General features: G+C 43.9%; 2 non-coding genes across 2 annotated transcripts; one reads left to right on the forward strand and one right to left on the reverse strand.

Moving 5' to 3' along the window:
- Nucleotides 1–5,423: 5,423 nt before the first annotated feature.
- Nucleotides 5,424–5,496, forward strand: trnat-ugu (transfer RNA threonine (anticodon UGU)). The gene has a single exon. It is a non-coding gene; the product is annotated as a tRNA-Thr (tRNA).
- Nucleotides 5,497–9,712: 4,216 nt separating this feature from the next.
- Nucleotides 9,713–9,802, reverse strand: trnar-ucg (transfer RNA arginine (anticodon UCG)). The gene is given in 2 exon segments: nucleotides 9,713–9,748; nucleotides 9,767–9,802. It is a non-coding gene; the product is annotated as a tRNA-Arg (tRNA).
- Nucleotides 9,803–19,083: the final 9,281 nt, after the last annotated feature.

The raw sequence follows: 19,083 nt of genomic DNA on the forward strand, positions 1-19,083 counted from the left end.
AGTTATTGACTTAAGCAGTATAATCCACATTCAACTGTAAGTAGCTGTCTGAGTTTGTCACTGTAGTTTACTTCATAACAGATAAACTCCACACTTTGTTTCAATAAAGCTGACAGTTGGTTCACAAATTAGTTCTGTTGCCAAGTCCGTTCCTGTTTGAAAAGGGGTATAGATCGCATTTAAATAGACAATGAAAAATATCAATCCAGGCTCTGAGCAAAATTCTACTCCCTCGCCACTGACTCCATCCCTGCCCCTGGTAACTGGCAGGTAACACACTGGTCACATTCATGGTGCAATATTTCATCCCAAGATGAGCTTCCAACCCACATTACTCACCCCCACACTCATTATCACAAAGTCCACATACAATTTCAACCTCAACAGCATCTCAGTTCATCTGCTGCTGAAACTCTCATCCATTCCTTTGCTACCTCTCGACTTAACTCCCCAAACACACTCCCGGCCGGCTTCTTAATTCTACTTCCCTGAAATCTTGAAATGATCCAAAAATCTGCTGCCCGTGTGTTTATTCTCACCGATTTTAACATCTTCAAGTTTTGCCATCCTGTGCTCACTAACATAAACATTTTCTGAGTGGCAAAGCACCAAGGTTTTGAAAATCATATCCTTATTTTGAAATTTTGTCGTCACACCTCGTTCCTTTGATAGTCCGTCCAGCTGCAAACCCCTCTGAGATATATCTGAAGAAGGGTCACTGGACACAAAACAATAATGTTGCTCTCTCTCTCCACAAGCACTGCCAGATAAGCTGAGTTTGTCATCAATTTCCACTTGTGTTACTACGTTCAAGCATCTACTGTTCTTTTGCTTTTTCCTTCAAGACATTTGTTCTCCCTGACTTCCAACCTCCAGTAGATTTCTGGTTTTACCTCTCCCACCTTTTTCATGTTTTCAGTTTCCAAGACCATAAGTTCTTGAATTTACTCCCTAAACATCCCGGTTTTCAAAGTCCCTTTGTTCGTTCAGGATATTCCTTGAAACCTACTTCTTTGGCCAGTTTTGGGTCACTTGTCCTAATAAGTGCTTGGTATCAAATATTGTTTTGTCACAACATTGTGTAATATGTCAGATCATTGGATTGAATCAAAAATGTGAAAACATTTAAATTGTTCTTTTGGAAAACATCACTGTTCTTTCACGATCATTTGGTAACTCCTTACCGAACATCGTTGCAAGTGCAACTTCACTGCATGACTTGCACTGGTTCAGAAACACCAAACAACAAATTCTCCAGATGTAACTGAGGATTCGCAATAGTTACTGATACCTTTGGGGAGTGATCCAAAGTTCATGTATCAGGATATGGTGAATGAATAGACAAGAGACAATAGGTGCTGGAGCAGGCCATTCGGCCCTTCGAGCCAGCACCACCATTCATTACGATCATGGCTGATCATCCACAATCAGTATCCTGTTCCTGCCTTATCCCCACAAGCCTTGATTCCACTATCTTTAAGAGCTCTATCTATCTCTTTCTTGGAAGTATCCAGAGAGTTGGCCTCCACTGCCTTCTGGGCAGTGCATTCCATATATCCACCACTCTCTGGGTGAAGAAGTTTTTCCTCACCTCAGCTCTAAATGACCTATCCCTTATTTTTAAACTGTGTCTTCTGGTTCTGGACTGACCCATCAGCAGAAACATGCTTCCTGCCTCCACAGTGTCCAATCCCTTAATAATCTTATAGGTCTCAATCAGATCCCCTCTCATCCTTCTAAACTCAAGTGTATACAAGCCCAGTCGCTCCAATCTTTCAACATATGATAGTCCCGCCATTGCAGGAATAGACCTCGTGAACCTACGATGCACCCCCTCAATATCCAGAATGCCCTTCCTCAAATTTGGAGACCAAAACAGCACACAATACTCCAGGTATAGTCTCACCAGGGCCCTGTACAGCTGCAGAAGGACTTCTTTGCTCCTGTACTCATTTCCTCTTGTTATTAAGGCCAGCATGCTATAAGCTTTCTTCACTGCTTGCTGTGCCTGCATGCTTGCTTTGATTGACTGATGTACAAGAACACCTAGATCTCGTTGTACTTCCCCTTTACCGAAATTGACTCCATTGAGGTCGTAATCTGCCTTCCTGTTCTTGCCACCAAAGTGTATAACCACACATTTATCCACATTAAACTGCATCTGCCACGCATCCGTCCACTTACCTAGCTTGTCCAACTCACCCTGTATTCTCATAACATCCTCCTCACATTTCACACTGCCACCCAATTTTGTGTCATCAGCAAATTTGCTAATATTACTTCTAATGCCTTCGTCTATATCATTAATATATATCGTAAACAGCTGTGGTCCCAGCACTGAACCTTGTGGCACCCCACTGGTCACTGCCTGCCATTCTGAAAGGGACCCGTTTATCACTACACTTTGCTTCATGTCAGCCAGCCAATTTTCAATCCAGCTCAGTACTTTGCCCCCAATACCATGTGCCCTAATTTTGTTCACCAATCTCCTATGCGGGACTTTATCAAAGGCTTTCTGAAAGTCCAGGTACACTCTATCCACTGGTTCTCCCTTATCCATCTTCATATGGACATGATGCAGAACTTGTTGGGTAATATAAGCTCAGAAACAGAACAGCGATGGCTTCCTTCTGACTCGAGAGGGTCTAACATTACTTTTTAATTGAAAAATGCTCAGGTTCATTTATAGTTCTTCATGGAGAATGAATTGTTGAACTTATTCAGCTGCATGTGTACAATAAATTTCTTCAGATGTGAGTTCAAAGAAATTCAAAACTATTCCTCATCCTCCCACCGACTTTCTCTCACTGTTAAGGTGCCTACTCATGGACCTAGGGGATCCAGGTACATGATTATTTGAAGTTTACATCCCATTTAGACAGTGGTTAAACAGTCTTTTGGCACGGCAGCCTTCATTGCTCGATTGTTTCAGTTTCGGAGTTGGGAAGTCATATTGAGGTTGCGCAGGATGTTGATGAGACCTCTTCTGGAATACAGTGTGCGGTTTCTGTCGCACAATTACAGGACGCATATTATGAAGCTGGCGAGTGTTAAGAAGAAGTTTACCAGGATGTTGCCTGGTATGGAAGCTTTGATTTATAAAGAAAGGTTGGATAGACATTGACTTTTCTCGCTGGTGCTTAGGAGGTTGAGAGGCGGCCTGTTAGTAGTTCATAAAATAATGAGACATGTAGATAGTATGAATTGTGGTTATCATTTCCCAAGGATGGGAGATTTCAAGACTAGGGGATGTTTTTAAGTTGCGAGGAGATAATTTAATAAAAATGGATATGTGAGGCAGAACTTTGCAATGACTGTGAATAAAACAATGGCAAGTTCTAGCAGAGAAACAGGTGGCAAAGAAACAGGTGACAGTGAAGCAGGCATGTGAGGGCTAATGTGTTTCGTTTGCCAGTGACATTCACCGCTTCACAAAGTGGGGAACATTGAAGTGCAGCAGGGACGGTGATTATTTTGCAGGATATTCACCTTGCAAATGGTTTTTCCGCCAGTATCCCTGATTAGATCACAATCGACAGGATGAAAGCTGCAGCAAGATGTGTGGAGCCAGTGGAGTAATTGATACGGCATCTGAATTTGAATTGGAAGATTGGAATATTGTATTCTCTCTCACTCGACTGAAGTTGACAGCTTTTCTACCCTTGCAAATTGACAGACGCTTCCGAAGAGGAATGTCTGGCCAACGCTGTTTTTGTCAGGTTCCCAGCAGTGGAAGTGATTGGATCGCTGGCTTTTGGAAATTGAAAATTGAAATTGAAAGGTAAATGAGTAACATGAGTGTGGGGCTACTTCAGCTCACTGTCTATTTCATATCCCACCTCATGGCAACGGTACCCATTGTCAGGAGAAACCGCTTGTGTTCCACATAAAGCTGCCTTTTGTGGGGAAACCAGCAGGAGAAGCGGGTAGAACAGTGTGTGTATAATATTACAAAGACTGACACTGAGACACATATTAAACAGTAAATTTAACAAGTAAAGTTGTAAACTTGCTCACCCAGCTGGCTTGTTTTCATTCAGACTTTTCGTCACCATGCGACGTAACTTCATGAGTGAGACTTCCGAAGAAGCGATGTTGTTCTCCTCCACTTGGAATTTATACTGCCCCGTCTGTTCCGGCAACTTCTGTCATTGTGCATTCTGTTCTGTGTGGGTTGCATATGGGGTCCAATTCTATATGTTTGCCGACTGCATTATGGATTGAGAACCATGCCTCTAGGAATTCCCATATGTGTCTGTGTTTGGATTGCACTTCTACGGTTATGTTGTCCCAGTTAAACTGATGGCCTTCATTATCCGGGTGTACTGATATTAGGGAAAGTTTGTCATGTCATTTTGCTGCCAGATGATGTTCATGCATACTGATGGCTAGTTTCCTTTCTGTCTGTCTGATATAATGTTTGTGGCAATCGTTGCACGGTATTTTGTAAACAATGTCAGTTCTGCATGTCGTGGGTATGGTGTCTTTAATCCTTGAGAATGTTTGTCGTAGCATGGCTTTGGGCTTGTGTGCTACCGTAATTCCTAGTGGTTGTAGAAGTTGTCAGTTCTGATATGTTCCTGATGTGTGGCAGTGTGTCCAGTGTGTTCGGGCATAATGTGTCCTCTTCGTGTTGCTGTTTAGTCAGTACCTGCGGATGAAATTGCAGGGATAGCCATTCAAAGCGAACATTTTGTATTGGTGTTCTTCCTCTTTCTGCATAGTTCTGGGTCATTGCAATGAGTGGTGGCCCGTTTAAATAGTGTCCTGACACAGCTTAGTTTGTGCACCACTGACCTGAGTTAGTTGCCAAATTAAAAGTATCCGAGCCCCTCGAGGCACTGACCCGAGTTGTGATGTGCAAAGGACAACACACGAAGGAGGATCCTTGTGTGATTGATCCAATGTGATCTGTATACCAGGGTAAACAGTGAAGACTAGTCTTCAGCACCTATATTGAGCCTGGCTCCACTTGGCCTCCAGTCACCTCTCACAAACTACCATTGCCCTTCACTTTTCCTGACCTCCCCTCTGTTCTTGTTTTAAACTTATTGCACGCCAGGCAGTTTCAGCTGGCATTGCTGCTGTGGAACTGTAACATGGAGTGAATCGATTTTGACTGACCAGTGACATAATTCTGCTTCTAAAGATCAGTCAATATTTTGTATTTATTACTGTAAATGATAACCATTAACAGGCTAAGACAGTGATGGCACTGAATTGTCATCACTGGACTAGCAGGAAAGATCTGTTTACGTCACTCAGGACACGATTTGATTCAGCCTGGCATTCTCCCGTCCTTCTGCATGTGATGCCGCTCTGCTGTGTTTTGGTTTTGTTACGTCTTGATTATAATCATCTCCAGTTGTCTAATACTTTGTCATTTCTAATACATGAGACTCCTTTCCGGCATCTGCATTTCTGGCTCCATAGCTCAGTGGTTAGAGCACTGGTCTTGTAAACCAGGGGCCGTGAGTTCAAGTCTCACTGGGGCCTTTGGTAATTTTTCTACATCTTCTGCTTCCAAGATCGAAAGGTGCCCTGAAAAGATTATCTGAAATTATGACTATATCATTTCCTCCACAGGCCAGAAATGTCCATGAAATTCCACGTTCCTGTTCGCTCTTCCACGTGTTTGAGGCGGACCATTCGGAATGGCAGGAAGCAGCTGGTGCGAGTGATGTTTGGTCGGAAGAGCGAGGTGAAGCAGTATAAACTGCAGAGTGGCAGATGAACAACGGGGGAGGAGCACAAATCCGGGGCAGCCACCGAATGCTCCCTTTTGTTGCTGTGAACAGGTTCCTGGTTACAAAGACAACACTCACTCTGAATCGGCCAGAATCAGCCCAGTGAGAGTTTCCTTCAGTCTAAAAGGACAATGACAGCACATACAAAGGAAAATTACCACCCACACTCCCCCCCTCCCCCCCCCCGCACCCCCAAGCATCTCACCATTCTGAGTTGGAAACAAACCATTGTTTCTTCAGTGTACCTGGGTCTAAATCCTGGAATTTCTTCCCTGATGGCAAAGGGGCTCTACTTACATGCCAAGAAGCTCATGAAAGTGTCTCATCACCTCTATCTGTGGAGTAATGAGGTATGAGCAATGAAATTTCAGATTAAGATTGTGATTTCACAAGAAGTGCAATTGTCTTTTGCCAGTTTTACTTTTCCAAAACAAAGTCTGGGACATTCATTGTGGAGACACAGAAAGAGTCTTATTCCACCCACTGCAGAGACATCCATGTCACAAGAAGCCAGCTCTCCTGAACCCAGAGCCACCTCCCTTCGAGCCTTTCCACTTCTTGTCTGTTCCCAAGTATCCGATCGTGCCAGAGCCGAGATTCTACTTGTATTCCTGATCTTTACACTGAATTCTGACTATTTCGATATCTCAGATCAGCTAATGACACCGAGAGCATCAGAATCAATCTCCCCGTGCCTTAAAGAAGGGAAAGGTGCCTTGCCTTATTCTGCTCAATCAGAAAGTTGATCCTTTGCTTTCCCTTGAGTCTGAATCACAAAGTGTGATGAAAGATTTACGAAGCTGGAGACTGGGTTCGCTGTTTTGTTTCCTTTCCACATTTCCACCGACCAGCTGGCAACTTTGGAGCCGCTTATAATGTTGGGGGTGGGTAGTGATGGGGTTTGGTAGTTTGATTAAGCTGATAGCAAGAATTTCTTTCAATTGACTAAGGTCAGTAAACAGATACTTTCATTTAAGGACAGTTGAAAGAGACAAAGTTGCATTGACATAGCGCTTATCATCCCCACTGAAGAAGCCAGTTTACTGTGAGCAGACATGGTTTAAAACTTGACTCATTTTCCTCCGAATGTGATATAAAGTCAGAAGTCACACGATATCAGGTCACAGACGAACAGGTTTATCTGAAATCAGGAGCTTTCAGAGTGTGGCTCCTTCCTCAGGCGAAGTGGATGCATGGAATATATTCACAGCAAAGACGCTTTCGATCATAATCCGAAATTGATTTCATAAAGAGCCACCTTCATGTTCTACCAAACATTAAAAATGAAACACATGTCAAAGGCAATAAAGCCTCACACAGGATTCAAACCTGCAACTTTTTGCACTGACGACATCAAGCTGAAGTGCCAATCAGACCACGAGACTAAGGACCCAGTCTGATGAAGTCCCACTTAACAATAAATCAGATGCCACTCACGCAGTGGTAGTGTCCCTACCTCAGTCCGATCATGTTGATTGGACAATTATTCCCCATTGCTTCAGGCAGTGAAAACCGCAAAGAACATCTTCTCGTTCTGTCTCCCTGTTCCTGGGACGGTTCTATTTGTCCCTTCCGCTGGGACAGGGTTCTCTCCGTTGGCAGATGCATCAAATAATTTCCCTCCATGGGCAGGTAGTGCTGGAAGATGGTATATGCTCTACCGCTCCCTTTCAAGCACTGGAAGAGGGATGGAGCAGAGCTGTGGAATCAGGCTTGTGCAGCAAGTAATAAATAACAATTTGAACTTCTGTCGAATGACATTTATCAGAGACGGACAGAAGCTTGGAGAGCTGCTGCAAAAGAGAGAAGACAAAACTGGAGATTAGTCCCTTCAACAACTTAAAATGGGATCTTTCTTTGCAGCCTGTTTGGTGTTCAAAATTTGTCTGCACACAACAACCCTGCAAATAACACCTTTGCAATGCGGGAGTCTTTTCCTTTGCTGCATCCAGAGCAGGAGTTAATGTCTGACACCAACAGTCCCAGATTAACAGAACCTGAGTGAAACACTCACTCACTGATGGACGTCCCCAACGGCCCTGAGTTGCGGGGCTGCAAACAGTACAATGCAGAAGGGAGAGTTCAAAATGAGCCATTGTTTCTCTCCCACCGCTCCCTCTCAGAGACAGGGAAAGTGATGTCATCAATCCATGGCCATTCAGCCCATCAAGCCACAGTGTCCCAAAACCACTTGTATTTCTCAGTGATATATCTCCCTAATGGTGGTGTCTGCACCATAATGCTCACAGAACCCCTACAAAGTGGAAACAGATCCTGCATCCCAACAAGTCCACACTGCACCTCAAAGCATCCCACCAACCCCACTCCTCCCATAACCCACGCATCGCCAAACACTACGGGGAATTTAGCCCGGCCTGTCCACTGAACCTGCACATCTCTGGACTGTGGGAGGAAACAAGAACAACTACAGGAAGCCGGAAGAATTTGCAAACTCCACATAGACAATCTCCCGAGGGCAGAATTGAAGCAGGGTCTGTGGCACTGTGAGGCAGCAGTGCTAACCACTGAACCATTGTGCCTTCCCATGCTCTCTCACACTGCTGATCCTCCAAATATTCACATCTGAAACGGCATGGGGTATTACTGGCAGAAATGAAAAAAAAAGCTGCACTTGATGTGCTTCAACTTCCTCAGTTTATTCCCATCTCAGATAAGAGGTTTTACAGTTCAGTTTAGGGCAGACAACAGAGAAAGCAGAAGACCTTCATAAGTATGTCACCTCCCCTCTGCAAGCTTGGCCAGTGTATCAATATGAGATATTTATTTCAGGCACATGAAGCTATGGGAAACAGAGAACTGATCAAAACACAGGATGCGGGACAGAGCGCAATATGCCTGTAGCAAAAGGCAGAGAATGGTTTCGAGTTTTCGATCTCTGGAGTATGGGCCCAGCATGCTCCCGCTGCATCACTCTGTTGCTCTAGCTCATGACTTTTTCAACAAGTATTTAGCTTTTCAACTGTTGTGTGGCATGTACCTTAAAGAATGATGTCAAAAGATCTTCACTGTTGTTCTGTAATCTTCTGTGGCTTAGGCATGTCACCTTTGTGTAAGTATTACCTTTGTCTAAGTTCCCACATTCTGTTGGTCGAGCTGTCATTCCACTCAGAATCACAAAATTTGTCAAAATGCAGACGGAGACCATGTAGCTCGCCTTCGCTGTGGGTGCCTCGGGTCTCCACAATAAGTACATGAGTGTCTGTTTTAATATCATTCTCCTGCCTTCTACCTGTAACTCTGCACATTGTGGCTTTTCACAGAACCATCAAATTCCATTTTGTGTGGCATGAATCTGCCTCTTTGTTGCAGTCAGGCAGGGATTTACAGGTCCACTTAGTCGTTGTATAAAAATGTGCTATGTCATGTAATTCTTACTTCTTTTCGTCATGACTTTACACCTCTGCCTAATTGATCTCGATCTTTACAGGCATGTGAGCATTTTTATCCTGGGAGTTCTCCTGTTCATACCATTCACAACTTGGAAAGCTTTACTCAGACCAGTTTACTGTTCTCCAAGAAGAACTATGTCAACTTTCCAATCTATCTTTCTTGATGACATTCTTCACACGCGTCAGTGTTCACGCAAACCTGTTCAGCACTGTCTCCAGTCACTTTGCCTCACAGCTTCCTGAACTTTCACACATACATAATTAAGGGTAGAATTCATTCTGATGATTGGCCTTGGACCTAACTGTCAACTTTTCTCCTTCTCCTCTGCTGCCTGACCTGCTGCATTCCTCCAGTTCCACACTGCAACAATTCTGTCTCCAGTGTTTGCAGTTCGTGCGATCTCCAGAATCATTCAGATTGCGGAGCACACATTCGGAAACACTCTTGTGCTTTGAACAAGTGTTTCTCTGTGCTGGGTTCACAATGACGTTAGAGCAGCTTCGTTTCTCACAAAGCTGGTTGAGTGATTCAGTGAATGTCAAGAGAAGAAATCTGGGCTCGTCCGGGATTTGAACCCGGGATCTCTCGCATGTCAGTGGCATATTAGACCGAAAGCGAGAATCATACCCCTAGACCAACGAGCCATCCAACAGAGGAACACCTCTTTCAGAGTGAGGTACATCCCACTTTGTTCAGGGAATTCAAAGCAGCAAAGACTTTCAAGAATATTTTGTTCTCAATCTGTCTCCCTGCTCCTGAGACGGTGCTGTTTGCCTGTTCTCCTGGCACCGGGTTCTCTCTATTGAGGGATTATTATACAATTTGTTTCCAATTGGATCACAGAAAGTTTTGAAAGATTTGTGAAGCAGGAGATTCTGTTGCTGTTTTGTTTTATTTCCATGTTACCACCTTCCAAGTGAATTTTGTTTCTAAAGTTTTGTTGCAATCTTCAGGCTTCATCATGCCTGGGGCTGAGGGAATTCAGATTTGTGGAGATATTCAAAAGGCCAGGATTGTTCTGTTTCAAGCAAAGAGGGTCAAATGGAGATTTCATGGTAGTAGACAATGAGAAACTGTTTCCACAGGTGAGGCTCAGTAAACAGGTAAATAGGATTTTAAAACATGAAGCATAAAGAAAACTGCACTTAGAGAGGACTTTTCACCACCAGTGATGGTGTCTGTTGACTATAGGTAGGGCTTGTTTAAAACTTGCTTCCTTCTTCCCCGTGCACAATGTATTCACTGCAAACACTCTCAGGGATCTCAGTCTGAAATTGATCTCATTGAAATCAGACCTCATCATTTTGATGTGTTTTGAGCTGCTTCCCATAAGTCCATGCAAATGAAATAAATATCTCATATTGATGCATGGGCCAAGTTTACGCAAATGAGGTGACACGTGCCTGAAGGTCTGAATGGCCTCCTCATGTTCTGTCTCGGCCTGCGATGATCTGATTTGTTAAACCTGTTCTCTGAGATCGCAGGAATAAAGTACTGAATTTGAAAAACATCAGCTGTAGTGTTTTACATGCAAAGGACACCCTGCAGTAATTCCCCATGCTGTTTAAGGAAGCAGTGTCCTTCAGGTGAAATGAGAAGTTGTGAGTGACCAAAGGATCGGAGACAGCATCACGTCACAGATACAGTTCACCGTTATTAGGACAGATATTACCGATTGTGGATAACCACGGAGAGAGACAAGTGACAGAGAATCTCCGTGCACTCGATGGGCCAAACGTCTTCTTCCTGTACGGGAATGACGCCATGGGTTTATGACGTCAGTCTCTGTCGCTGTGATGTGGCGATGCCGGTGAAAAGTGTCACTTAACCTGATGGAGGAGCGGCGCTGTGAAAGTTTGTGATTTCACATAAACCTGTTGGACTAGAACTTGGTGTCGTGTGACTTCTGATTTTGTTCACTGTCTCTGTGACAGAGCAGGCGAGGGAGACACAATGGCTCATTTTTAACCCTCCCTTGAACTGCCTGCAGCTCCGCAGCTCAGGGACGTTGGGGATGACTCTCAGTGAGTGAGTGTTTCACTTGGATTCTCTAAATTAGGAACTGTTGGTGTCAGATATTAACTCCTGCCCGGTCATAACAAAGAAACTGACATCCGCATTGCAAAAGACTTTCTGCAAGATTGCTGTATGAAGTCGAATCCTGAAAACCAAACATGCTGCAAAGAAATGTCCTGTATTAAGTTTCTAAAGGGAATAGTCTCCAGTGTCAACTTCTCTCTTTTCTAGCAGCTCTGTATCTTTCTCTTTGTCTCTGATTAATGTCACTTGATGGAAGTTTCCAATCGTGGTTTATAATTTCATGTCGTCTGATTCTGCCTCTTCTGCTTTTCACCTTTCCTGTGTTCAAGAAGGAGCCGCAAAACATATACCATTCCCAAGCACTGCCTGTCCGTGGGGGGAAATGGTTTGATCCATCTGCCATTGAAGGCAGCCCGGTGCTCGGGGAAAGGAGCAAACAGCAGCAGCCTGGGAGCAGGGGCAGAATGGGAAAAAGCCGTTCATTGTTGCTTTCACTGCCTGAACTGAGATTTTTTTTTAAATGTAAGCAGCTTGTTCAAAGATGCTATTACTCACCTCTGGAGCAGATAGAACTTGAAAGCTGTCTCCAACATCCAAAGGTCATTCATTGTATGACAGTCAACTAGATTACGGCAGAAAGCTGATGCTCGATGAAACTGTTCATTGGTGTAGAGGTGTGAGGGTCGTTGATGAGGATTTCAGAGGTCCCACGTTTAAATCCCACTTGAGCCCTTGTTATCTGCAGCAGTGTCCTCTCTTCGCTGTTTGACATCTTCTCGCGAAAATCTTTGGGAGTGTGTGAATGTGGTTCATTATGAAATCTAAGACCGTTTGAGATGCCAATGGGCCTTTGCAGTGTCAGTCTCACTTTCGGAGAAGAGGGAATCGAACTGTTACTGCGCCTGGTCAGTGGAAAGAATTTCTCACTATCAGCTCAACCAAACTACCCAATGCCAACCATAACATGAAAAACAACACAAAATCTGTTAGTTGGGAGGCGAAACATGGGAATCAAAACCTGTGCCACAGTGTTGAGGGGGCCAAACCCTAACCACTGGGCCACCAGGGAAAGCATTGTGGCCCTTGCCATCTTTTCTCAATGGCACTGCTTTAGCCTTTTCAGCCTATTGTTCATTTTGGCTGCAGGTCAGTCTCTCTCCCTCTTGGAGGATTTAATCGTATAGAAAAAGACCATTTGTCCATCTTGTCAGTGTGTGTGTTCAGATCTTTTCTAGTCCCAGTTTCCAGTGTTTCTCCCACTGCTTTTGGTTTTCTTAATTTGAGAGTGCAAATTTCAATGAGATTATCCCTGGAATCAACGAATGGGACTGAAGTTTGAGATGATAAAAATATGCTAAAGCACCTTGAAGTAATCATCCTCATGTTAAGCCACAGAGGGAGATACAAAGATATATCCTCCGAGAGTGACAGAGGCCTTTGGATTAAAAGTGCTCTGTATCCTCAACGTACACACGGTTCCCTGGCAAAAGGCAGCTTTATGTGGAACACAAGCAGTTACTCTGACAATGGGAGCCTTTGCCATGAGCTGAGATATGAAATGGACAGTGAGTTGAAATAGTCCCACACTGAAGTTGCTCATGGTCAACTTTCAATGTCCAAAATGCAGCTATCCAATCACTTCAGCTGCTTGGAATCCAACAAAAAAAATTGCAAAAAGAAAAAATCTTTGGAAGCAACTGTCTTTTTGCAAATGTGGGAAAGCTGTCAATGTCATTCCAGAGGGGGAAGATACAACATTTCCATTTTCTAATCCAAAGTCAGATGCATTACCAATTACACCCACTGCTCCACACATGTTGCTGCATCTTTCATCCTGTCCACATGTGATTTTAACAGGGACATCCGCGGAAAGAGCATTCGCAGAATGAATAACCAACTAAGTTAGTTGCTGTCACTGCTTCACTTCAATGTTCTCCACTTGGTGAAGCGGTGAATTTCACTGGCAAATGACACATTTGAGATGTCGCATGCCAGCATCACTGTCACCCGTTTCTCTGCCACATGTTTCACTGCTACAACTTGCCATCGTTTTATTCACAGTCATTGTGATGCTCTGCCTCTCGTATCTTTGTTTTATATTATCTCCTCACAACTTATAAATGACTTCTAGTCTTCACATGCCCCATACCAGCGAAAAGAAAATTACCATTATTAGTGTCTACACGTCTCGTTATTTTATAAACTTCTGTCAGGTCGCCTCTCAACCTCCGAAGGACTCGAGAAAATAGTCACAGTCTGTCCAATCCTTATTTATAACTCAAACCTTCCACACAGGTAACATCTTGGTAGCCTTCTTGTTAATACTCACCAGCTTAAAAATATGGCTCCTACAACTGTGTGACCGAAACTGCGCACTGTATTCCAGAAGAGGCCTCACCAACGTCCTGTGCAACTTCCGTGACTTCCCAACTCCCAAATTCAAATGACTAAGCAAAGAAGGTAAGTGCGCCAAAAGCCTGTTTAACCACCCTGTCTAAGTGTGCAGTAAACTTCAAAGGTTTCTGTACCTGCACCCCTCGGTCCCCAAACAGGCACCTTAACAGTGAGACAAAGGCTGTGGGGAGGTGGAAAATAGTTTCAAATTTCTTTGACTTCACGTGCAATGAAATTTATTGTACACGTGCAGCTGAATAAGTTCGGCAGTTCATTCTCCGTGAAGCATTATAAATGGAATATATTTTCAATTCAATAGTAAAGTTAGACCCTTTCGATTCGGAAGGGAACTGTCGTGCTTCCCGTTTTACACTGATGCCTGAAAGATTTAACCACATCCCGATGATTTGAGGTACATTTCATACTTTCTGAGCTCCATCCAAGAAATCCACATACAAGGGTCTGTCTTTTTTTTTGCATTTTGAACCCTCCCTTCCTCTCAGCAGCTCTGTATTTAAATCTGATAACATTTCTAACTAAAGTAGAACGTAACATTCGAACGGCTGAATTCGATAAATCTGATTCCATTTATAGTATTTCACTGACCTGTGCGAGTTTGCAGCAAAGTGAATAAATTGAAATGATCTTCACAGCCCTTTTCCCCCCAATTTAACTCAGTGCAGTCACCCATGTGAGAAATGTCTTTGAGCTGAAAAAAATCACCTTCTTTTCTCTCTCCGAAGATATTCCTTCACATTGTGAATATTTGCAGGTTGTCTGTCAATCGTTGAGTCATTTCACAATGCACAGAACTTTTTTTTGCAAACTTTGGCAGAATTGACTTTCTTCAATACCCTCTTGAAACATGACAAACTGAAGTTGCTCCAAGTGAGGCTTGAACTCAAAGCCTCAGCATTGGCAGACACCTCTATACTGCCAAATAAGTACTACATGCTGACCGATTGTGCCACTGGAGCAGAGCACATCCATGTAGCTCCATATTTTGGATTATACCTTAATGGTTGGCAAATTGCCTGAGGGCTGGGATATGAAATCTTCACTCGTGGGCTCCGAAGATGTTCGAGGAACTTGATTAATTACACAGTGCAAAACTGCATTGAAATGTACATTTTCAAGATTTTCCTCGACTGTCCCCTGAGCCCTTGATGTTTTTGCTCTGCAGAAATCTGTCAATTGCATTCTTGGACAGACTCAATAACTGACCTCCACAGTCTCTGGGGCACCGACTTTCAAAGCTTCAGCTCACCCTGAATTCTCTCCCCTCAGTCTGCTGTTTGGGGTATGCCCCTGTTGTGGGAAATTAACTTCATTGTGTACCTCGTGTTGCTCCCGGCATGTCCTCTGGCACTGCATCCTTTTTACACTCGCTCAAGTGTTGCCCTGATTGTGCCATGGCTCCGTGTCACAAGGCTCAGGAAAGGAACACAGAGCAATGCCCAGCAAGATACATTTTGTGGGTAAAAAACAGTTATTCGGCTTTCTGCGTTATTCAGTCTATTTGCGAGTTTTGCATCATTTAGAATTTTGAAACTGTGCACCTTGTACACCTGTGTGGTTCATTAATATCTATCCTGAGGAGAGGTTGTTGCCAATACTGACTCCTGGGAACAGCACAGTCCACTCTCCTTGAGTCAGTAAAACAATTCCTCACAGATAACATTACATCCCCATGGCAAGGGGCCTTTAGAGCAGATTCCCGACAGTGTGGAAACAGGCACTTTGGCCCAACAAGTCCACACTGACCCTTGAAGGATCCCTCCCAGACCCATTTCCCCTACCACCCACACCCCCCTGAACACTACAGGCAATTTAGCATGGCCAATCCACCTAGTCTGCACATCTTCAGACTGTGGGCGGAAACTGGACCACCTGAAGGAAACCCACACAGACACGGGGAGGATGTGCAAATGCCGCACAGACAGTTTCCCTAAGGCTGGAATCAAACCTGCGTCCCTGGTGCTGTGAAGCTGCAGTGCTAACCACTGAGCCACCATGCTGCCCTCACATGCCCTTTCATGCCATGACACTCTTCATAGAATTTGATTCAGCAACAAGTCACCAACTTCGTTTGCAAAATTCACACAACCGACAGGTCACACACTACACCCGCCATCATCAACTTTCACCAGGACTTCATTCAAGGACACGTTCCAATGCTTTCGTGAAGAGTGAATGCATAAGAACGTAACACAAAGGTAACTTGAATTTCACATCTAAAATTGTAAATGAAGAAGAGGCCAGAACTGGGTTTAGAATATCATGTTTAGTTCCACAGCTAGAACTCCAGCCCGACAGTTGAGAAATCTACCCCTGAATCCCCAACATTTACATGGCAACTTGTTCCATGTGCCCAGTTGGAAACCTATGTGAAGGAGCATGCTGTCTGGTAGAGCGTCGATAAGCATCCTCCATTATCTGACCTAAAACTGCAACAGGAGCTGTCCATTCCAGTTGTGAGAGCAGCAGGGTAAATGTGAGAGACTTGATACTCAGTGTTCTCGATTCATTCTCATCATCATGACAGCAACGTTTAAGAGGCATTTAGACAGACACGTGAAAGGCAAGGTAGTAGAGAAATACGCAACCATTGGCAGGCAGGTGGGATCAGTTCAGTTCAGAATAGCGTTCGGCACAGACCTACGTTACACTGTTTTATGTTCCACGTTATTGTTGACAATTCTCTGCTTGAAACAACACCGAAAGATGGAAACATAGGAACAGGAAGAGGTCATTCAACCTGGCTCCGCTGACTCGCCATTCTTTAACATCATGACGGATCTAAAACTTTGATGATTTTTCCGACCTTATCCTTAGAACTCCCGTTGAGAATTTGACAGTTATATATCTCTAAATATATTGAAGGCGATAAATTGCATGAATAACGTGAATGCTATGTTGGATTTCCTGATAATTATGCGGGTTTGTTGGATGAGCAGACGTTTCTAGTAGATTTCTTCTCTGAAAATTTGCGTGAAATGGCGAAGTTTCTCTTTCATTCGATGTATGTTCATTGGAAGACACGTCGGAAATCATAATGGGAGGGAAAATCATGTTCCTTCCCATTATCCCATGTCAACGCCCTAATTCAATTATCCAGTGATACACAGAAGGCAGATCCTACACGTATTGACAGAATGTAAAAAGCAATCAGAAATGTCAAAAATGTGCTAATGCAATGGGATTGCTTTGTGTCCAAGAGGTGAAAAGCTCTCTCGTCCGAGTCAACTTCACGTCACTTGTTGAGGACTGAATAAGGGAGAAGGTGTTTCACTGGAGCTCACGAGCCTCTCTTTCATATTCGTCCTTGTTTAGCTTTCCTTGATCCTTTGCAAAAGAAAGAAAAGAAAATGGAAACAACATTACTTAGTAACCTGGCTTGTCCTTTCTGCAGTTTCAAATCCAACGTGGCTTCGACTCAAGAGCATACTTTCGTATTCGTTTCTGTACAAAAGCGCAAGTCAAAAGGTTCAAGCAAGTGTGAGAATTCGAAAACGACAAACCAAGTTGTGAGGTTGTTTGAACCTCGGTGCAGGCATAAGCTGCCATCTGCCTTGTCTTTCCTCTTCACAGTCAATTTTCCCGCATAGCTTTCCAGTCAGGGACCCGAACAAATGTCAGACGGCAGCCAGCTGATTCGGGCACCTGTGTTTGAAAACAAGGAAAAGAAACGCAATAACTTTTACGAAATTCCAAGCTGCTTATTTAGAGACGCACAAAAGGTAGTTTATGAACACATTGACAGATCGTAAAAGGCGATCAGAGATGTCAAAGAAATGCTAACAGCATGCGATTGTTTTTTGTTCAAGAAGCAATAAGTTTTCACGCCTGAGCCACCATCACTTCACATCCTGGTGACTGATGAAACTAGATGTTGCTTCACTTGAGCTTCATGTGGCTTGCTTTCCTATCTCTCCTGGTTTAGACTTTCTTGTTCCTCCTTGATATAAAGAAAAAAATGAATGGATGCTCTATCAATTGTTAGCTTGTCTTGCATTTCCTCAGTTTCAATGCCAGCGTGTCTTTGACTTGAGAGCACACGTTAATGCTCGTGATTCTGCGAGAGCAAGTGTCATGAGGTTGGTCTGAGCTTGTAAATCCCTTCACTCCTGTTGTGGACTGAACAAGTCGCTATTGTGTTCGCTGCTAAGAAATGCAAACATGTTTCTCTACTCCAAAATGTGACTGAGAGCTTTTGGTTTAGTTTCATGCACTTTGAGACATGGCAGATTCTGACGGAACTAGGACATACAGAGACTACTTTGAGATGTACTTGACAGAGAGGAATTCGCAGTGCACTGCGACGTGGGACAATTAGGCTTTTCCTTCACTTTGGGCTGGAGCGCTTTTGCACGAAAAGCAAAGGTGACACTACTCCACTACAGAAAGGATTAGGGCACGCTAAATGCACTCTAAAAGCGGTGACCACCTCCGCACATTCATGGCCAGGAAGGAGCGAAATTTAACAAAGATTCACACTGCAATGAAATAGAATGATCCTCCCGACCACAACAAAAGCAGATATGGGCGACTTCATTTAGAGAAAGGTTGGCTGATGAGAACAACAAACGAGAAAGCTCACTCCACGTCCATCCAGGAACCAATCGCTGTAAAAGAGGAACACCACTATTTCCGCCCGGCTTTGAACCGGGAACCTTTCGCGCTGAAGTGCATGTGATAACCACTACACTAGAGGAACACAGCCCCGGCTTTGCCCTGCACTCTGGCCTTCCTACAGCATTCAAATTTGCAGCTGTTCAACGCTTCACGTCTCTTTTTACGAACAGATCAAAGTAGTCCAGCATTATTGGCACTATTGAAAAATAAAAGATATCATGTAAACCTGCCCAGAAAATATTCACATGGACGTTGCCGGGGTTGCAGGTTTCGGACCGTACGGCGATGCTGAATAGGTTGGGGCAGTTTTCCCTGGAGGGTCGGGGGCTGAGGGACGACCTGGCGGAAGTTTATAAAAGCATCAGGCATATAGGCAGGATGAGTAGTCAAGGTCTTTATCACACGGTGGGCGAGTCAAAACCTGGAGGGTGTACAATTAAAGTGAGGGGCAGCAATTTAAAAGCGACCTGAGGGCCATTTTTTCTTGCCCAGAAAGTGGTGCATGTATGCATTAAACTGCCAGATGAATTGGTGGAGCCTGGTAAAATTACAACATTTCCAAGGGATCCAAATGTGTGTGTGAATCGGGAGGGTTTAGAGGGATATTGACCAAATGCTGGCAAATGGAGCTGCGTTAATTTAGGATATCTGGTCGATATTGGCGAGGTAGACCGAAGGTTGTCTGCTCTCTCCATTTCCATAATGAAACTGATCCTGTTACGCGATGAAAATGAGGAGCAGATGTTCTGTGCTCACCTGCATTGTGCATTGATTAGAAACAAAACCTTGCCTTCTGTTACTTTCAACTGAAACACAGGTCTTCCCTACCCAGCTTCAGCAGAACAGCCAACCATAA

This window comes from Stegostoma tigrinum, chromosome 11 (assembly GCF_030684315.1).
Source record: "Stegostoma tigrinum isolate sSteTig4 chromosome 11, sSteTig4.hap1, whole genome shotgun sequence".
Taxonomy (NCBI): domain Eukaryota; kingdom Metazoa; phylum Chordata; class Chondrichthyes; order Orectolobiformes; family Stegostomatidae; genus Stegostoma; species Stegostoma tigrinum.